The 6,852-nt window shown below is 36.2% G+C and overlaps 1 long non-coding RNA gene across 1 annotated transcript; it reads right to left on the bottom strand.

Annotated features, from left to right (window-relative positions):
* Window positions 1-320: 320 nt before the first annotated feature.
* On the bottom strand, window positions 321-6,196 carry LOC121409994. The gene is made up of 2 exons (XR_005969260.1): window positions 5,956-6,196; window positions 321-3,045 (listed from the first exon to the last, which is right to left on the bottom strand). It is a non-coding gene; the product is annotated as an uncharacterized LOC121409994 (long non-coding RNA).
* Window positions 6,197-6,852: the final 656 nt, after the last annotated feature.

The following is a 6,852-nucleotide window of genomic DNA, read 5'->3' as shown; positions in this document are numbered from 1 at the left end:
TCATAACAAAGATATACAGGTTCACAATCATAAATGTACATGTATAATAGAGATAGACTGAAAGATTGTAAAAAAATTTAAACATGAGTAATAATTTAAACTGAATGATGGAAGGCTAATAATTAACTCATTATTACAATATATTTAAAATGATTATTTCATAAATTAATTCTAAATTGTTTCAATTGAAAACCGTACTGGTAATCAAATTTTAAAGTATCACTGTATGTCAGTGCTAACTGATGGGTGTTTGAATTTGCTACAAAAGGAATATTGTTACCCCTTCACCACTATTATTTTCAGTATTTTTTTCAGGATTCATCAGGCTAAACATAACAAAAAATACAAATTAACAAGGTTATGGAAAAAATGTGTTATATAATACTAGTGGTGGGCTATAGAATGGTGATGTTTTAGATCACAGACAGGACCAACTCCATAGATGCAGCTTGTGCTCCTGAGCATTTTGACATCATTTTCAGAAATATTGGTCAAACATTGAGGGGGTGCAACCCAAAAAATGATTTGGGACAAAAAGGTAGTTGACGGTTGACCCCCACTCTTTTTTGTCAAAATTGTAATTCTTGGCTTCTGCATAATCTATTTCATTTTTTTTTGCATTAATTTCTATGAAACATTATTTTTGACGAAGAATCATTTTTAACATATTCTAATGTATTTGGAAGAGAACATCAAATACATTTTGTAAAAAAGGTTGTTTTGTCATCATTTTAATTCAAATTAATGTCAAAACCACTCAAATAAAAATCCATCCTCTTCCCAATTCAACAAGTAATATGTGGAGATCTACATACAGTGTATATGTATAAAACCATCAATAAAATGAACTGGCCTAAATGATTACTTGATTTCAAGGACAATATGTATTCAAATGTTGAAAAACAACTGATCAGGTATACATGTACTGTAAATACTTGCATGATCAACCAAGTTAAATCATTCTTTTGATCACATTATGCAAAACATGTGTTATGAACATGTACCTCTCACAAATTAAGGTTTTCTGTGGTACCAATACACAGGCACTATTACTTGTACCAGTAGTAAAAAAATGTAGAATAAGAATAAAAGCCAAACAATAACCTGATTGTACATGGATACTAATGGATGCTGATTCAAAACTATAAAATTATGCAAAAAATGAGAAAAAAAGTCAAATGAACTAACTCTACAGTGCGTATCACAAAAACAGTAAAAAAAAATCCTCTAAAATTATATTATGTAATATCCTGAAGCCGTTTTCTGCATTTAAACACTGGTACAGATCTCTTTCAGCAAATCGCGATATAACTGTTGAAAAATGTTTCCACTTGAGTGAGCAACAGTTACTTTTGAAAAGTTTGTGAAAAATTATTTGCGCAGAACTTGGAAATAGTTACATGTATATGAATAAAAGTGGACGACAATCATGAAAACACATGAACTTTTGCTAGAAAGATTTATTTGAAGATACCTTTTACCTTTTTAACCTGCCTCCTTGCCCAAAACACTTCATACATGTAGAGCGCCACTGCGACCCCCCCCCCCCATCCCCACACACCGAGGCCATCGTGATGATATTTACGCAGAGCTGTGATTCACATGCTATATTTTCCTTCTGTTACTCTTTATCAACTTGGGGAACAGTGTGAAGAAACGAGTATTAAATGAAATATGAAATGTAAGCCCACTCTAAATGACAAAAACTTAGTGAAAAAAAATACTGGAAATGTCTGAAGTAAAGTTTTGTTTACATTCACTCATGCCCCCAGATCCAGCTGGCACAAAAAAGCTAGTTGATGTGCTTACCAAGGGTCAAAATATTGATTTTGGTGGCAAAGTTGTTAAAAAATGTATCTGTTTTATTTCGATTGGCTAAAAATGCAAAAATAATTTTATGAGAAATGAACCGCACGCTCAGATTGTTTTTGGCTTTTTTCCATGACACAGCACGAAAATTATCATTTTTTGCGTAAACCAATATCTGCAAGCTTTACAAAAATGGACAGTGCTCACTCAAGTGTTAAATTATGTCAAAATTGTTGCTGTCATCTGATAGATGAAACACAAACCCAAGAATATATGTGAAAAAATATCCACATGTTGTCAATCCCCAGGACTTTTTTGAAGTGTAAACTTTGTATTGATAGGCACTGTATAACACTCACACACCAACACACATATAAATAAAAAAAATGAAAATCCATACTTAATATACAGTTAAAAAATGTTTAAACGAAAATTACAAAATAATCAAACCTAATCCTGCACCCATCCCCCCCCCAAAAAAAAAAACAGTCTCTCTTACACGTCATACTAAGCAAAATCTTTATCGAGAAGACACTTCCAACGTTAACGTCATCAATATAAAAGTAAGAGAATCATGGACAGTCTAAGCCTTTTGACGAGGCCCCACCACTTGGCTCTATTCCTTGTCAAGCAGTGGCCGAGTCGAGATTAGCGGCCTTAAGAGAATTGACAATACCCAAGATAGAGCGACTTTAGTTGGGCGATATTCTTCTTCATAATGGCGTCTGAACTAAGGGCGACTGTTCAACAGCAAACGCATAAACCTGACTCTGTACTTTCGACATGAAATGGTCTTCTTTTAAAAAAATATATTGCCTCCTTTACTGCTGAAGTTTCTTGCATTATCAAAGTGTACAGGTGAATGGCATCACTGACGATCTCTCGAGATGGCCATGGAAAAGACAGCGGGCATTCCAATGTTTAGCACAATGAAATAAGGTAGTCTGCAGGCAAAGACCATGTTGATACTTAAAATCAACAAGTTTGGCTTCCTTCACACTGTTTCACACAACTTTCAATTTGTAATGAGGACTCAAAGCAACAAATTCACACAACTCTCCTACATGTAGATTGCAGGGTTAGCAGAGCAAAATTGAAGGGAGTTCTGTTTGGGACTGCATGATGGCATTTTCAAAACTATTGCCAGTTGGATGATGTGGCAGTGAGAAAGCCAATTACCGATGGTGGAATGTGAATCCCAGCTGGCACTTGCATTGGGCATCAAATACTTCATACCTGGGTAAAAAAGAGAACAACAAATAAATTACAAGTGGAATGTATCTGCCTATCTGGCTACATCACACGATTCAATGTAGCAGCTGTGCTGACATTGAAAACAATTGCGTACTCCTAAAAATACACCATTCATTAGATACAGTACTAGGTTCATTGATCCTAAATGACCTTTGAATTTGATCATGTGACGTACGACTCGTGCCAGACGATGTCACACTTGATTACCCTTGTATATTTTGAAGTAGTGATGGCATTCAAAAATACCCTAACATGTTCCATGTTCATTATTCTTAACCCTAATAGAGCTGGGTTATTTGTCCATCTCACAGCCGAGGGGTGGGGCGGATTCCGCCCTCTGAGATCTCGGCCGTGAAAATTTGCAGTGGTAGTGTGCGATAAAATCTACAAGGCTGTATAAATAATTTTTCTGATTTAGATTTTTTTTAAATGAATTAATTATACTAATTTATGCATGAAATAAAAGATTTGCTCTAATAATTACTTATTATGGCCCCAAAATTGTAAATTTTTATTCACAAACTCTTTATAGGATTCTGATAAAATGTACATCAGAAAAAAATTGGTATTGCAAATTTATTATGTACATGTATTTTATAGTTTTGTTAATTTCTTATGCATTTCCCTGTTTTTTTACCTATTGTTTATTTATGGAAATTGTTGCAGACTTTATTCTGATCACAAACAAGACAAAATGATTTAATTTTAATCAGTAAAAGTAGAAGTAATGATACATTTATGAATTTTGGCTAAATACAAAATTTGCATTGGATTTGTACATGAATTCACGTTTTTGAGCCCGAGTTTGAGTCTGACATGCACTTACATAATGTTGCGTAATTTTGTAACCACGTACCCGGGCATCACAAATTTGGTCTCAAAAGTTGTGCGAGACTTTCAATCAGCGAGCGACGTGGTAAAAAAATTTCGCACGGCGGATTAATCACAAAAAGTGTTGAGGGGAGGGGGATTCCCCCCCAGCCTTTTAGGGTTAAATGACCTTTGACTTTAATCACGTAACCAGAAACCAATCATTGATAATCGACTACTAGTTTCATGTACTGGATCCATATACTTTGAGATTCATGACATTTCAAAAACTTAACCTAGGTTAGGATTTCGATGTTGATTCAATTCAATTTTTTCAATTCAATTTCAATTTATTTACCATCTTTAAAAATAAGTGTACGTACAAATATGACATAAAATACAGATACATATTGTTTAAAAATGAAGGGATACCCTTAATAAGCACAGTGCTTGTAAGCAGGGTCCCAACACAAACAATAACATGTACGTAAACATTATAATACAGATTATACATCATAACATAATACAAATTATACATTAAAAATACATATGTAACAATAAAAACACACATACATATGCATACACACAAATTAGAGAGAAACAGAGAGGGAAGACAGTGAAGGTGGAAGAGATTTACTACTGCTACACTACGGTCTACGCTCCACCTAGGCCTACCAAAATTTGGAGACCGTGAACTCAATCTGATATTCCGAGTGACAAAGGTGGGATTTTATGGGGGGAAAAATATAAAATTCATGCAACATCACGATGACACGATCTTTAAAAACAATTAAAACTAATATTCTTACTTTACACAAAAGTTTAACTTCTTTTCCATGCTTCTATCAGTCTCAAAATTGGTGGTTTAAACTTGAGCCAACATGAAGTTCCTCACACATAATTTGCCGCCGATTTCAAAACATCGCATGCATGCGAGGGTCCAAGCTCAGACCCTCGCGAATGCCATGTTTTGAAATCGGCGGCGAATTATTTACGTGTGAGCCCGGGGGGGCCACTTCCATTCACAAGTGGATACCATGCGCGACCATGGGGTCTCAAAAAGCACCCTAAACACGTAATTTCCATATTCTGAAAATGCACCCCTTAACAAGTATTGGCGTGTGAAACCCTACCCTTAACAAGTATTGGAAACAAAACGATATACTCTTGGCAAATATTCCCTGAAATGAACCCCTAAACAAGTACAGAAATGTTTTATTGTTACGGGTCCTTCGGTCGTCGGCTTTACCTTATTTGGTTTAGTACGACCACATCTTCTACACCTCGCGCAAATCGGACTCTAAACACGAAGTGTTGGGGCAAAAAGGACATCCTTTATAAGACATTTGAATTTTGTTTTATCATCCCCGCAAATTCGACCCTAAACACGTAATTTTCCTAGCGAAATAGATACCCTTTTTTCATTATTTTTGTGTTTTTGACACCCTTATCACGTTACGTACGTAACGTGCAATATCGTGAAAAAGACATCCTTTTTACGTGTTTTTTTGGTCGCGCATGGTATCCACTCGTCAATGTAAGTGGCCCTCCGGGCGTGTGAGGAACTTCATGTTGGCTCTAAATGTCCAATTTTGAGACTGATACTAGTGATAGAAGCATGGAAAAGAAGTGAAACTTTGACCCAACTATTCTGCTAAGTGATATTCAGATTCAGAACATTCGTCATTAAATTAGGCCTAGTAGTCATGTAACCGACAACTTAAAAATCCATAGGCCTACTAGCATAAACACGTTTGTAGTGCGAGGTGGGGCTCCGAGGTGGGTATAGCATATACTAACCTCGTAATTCGTATGAGTGGATATAATCTGATAATCAATCATGATTAATATTCGTTAGTAGTACTAGATACCGGTACCAATAGTAATAACTAACAAAATTTAGCTCGAATGGGACTACACTGTACACATTGTCATGATTGTGATTGGGGCTATTCCCACAGTCCACATTGATTCACGAGATTCACTTGCAGCTGCAGTCTGATCATTTTGGCATAAATTGACCACATGTATATGGTAGAAATGTATAAAAAGGGTGGGAGAATGTGAAAAGGGACAGCCTACCTTTATGATGCCATAAATTCAGCACATTCATGAGCGAGGCCAGAATGACGTATAGTGTAGCCTACGTTAATAATGCGTTGATCGAGCGCGAGCGACGTGAGATGATCTGCGCGCGCCGCATGCCCGGCATGCATGCAGTGCAGTGCCCGGATCATGAGCCCTTGCGAATGAACAAAGCGAGCTACATGTAACCATGATTTGGATTTTCCCTTGTTTTCTATGCATATACCATATAGGCCTAGATCTTAGTCTCGGAGATTGATTTTTGAAATTTTGGAATTTAAGGTAGAAAAAAAAAACATTAACTACATTTTAGAAATCTAAGGGGATATGATCCAAATATACTAAAAATAGGAAAAAATAAATCGGGGGCTTAATTGTCCTTGTGTTCAATTATAGCTCCCCCTCACAGGCTTTTAATGTTTCAGATCTAGTAGGCATATGGACTGTCTAGATTTTTCATTTTCTTATTTTTGCGCTATTTAACCCTATTCGATGAGTAGTCCGGGATCTTAGTGAGTATTGAGATCTTTATACAAGGGGTTTTTATCACGGTATCGCTTTTGATAGGGGGTGGTAATTTTTTCACTAATTTGATTCTAGAGTTCATATAGAAAGAAACAAAATGGACCCCTCACCTTTTATGAAGATAATGGAGGCTGACGTAAAAAAATCCAAATTGTATTTTTTGAGGGGGCATGTGCGAGTTGACGATGATTGAAATGCATCAGCAGTGATTGATCCAGGGGGTGGGGTGATGCGTCCTCTCCCCCTCGTAAGTAAAATGTTGTACCTGAGCCTATATATGGCCCCAGAGAGGGTTGATTACCCCGTCCCCGTGGACCAAAATTACGAAATCGTTGCCTTTAATCAGAGACACTTAACCCGACCCATTTA

This window comes from Lytechinus variegatus, chromosome 3 (assembly GCF_018143015.1).
Source record: "Lytechinus variegatus isolate NC3 chromosome 3, Lvar_3.0, whole genome shotgun sequence".
Lineage (NCBI taxonomy): Eukaryota > Metazoa > Echinodermata > Echinoidea > Temnopleuroida > Toxopneustidae > Lytechinus > Lytechinus variegatus.
Note: the sequence above shows the minus strand (reverse complement) of the source record. Positions and strands in the feature narration are given on the sequence as shown.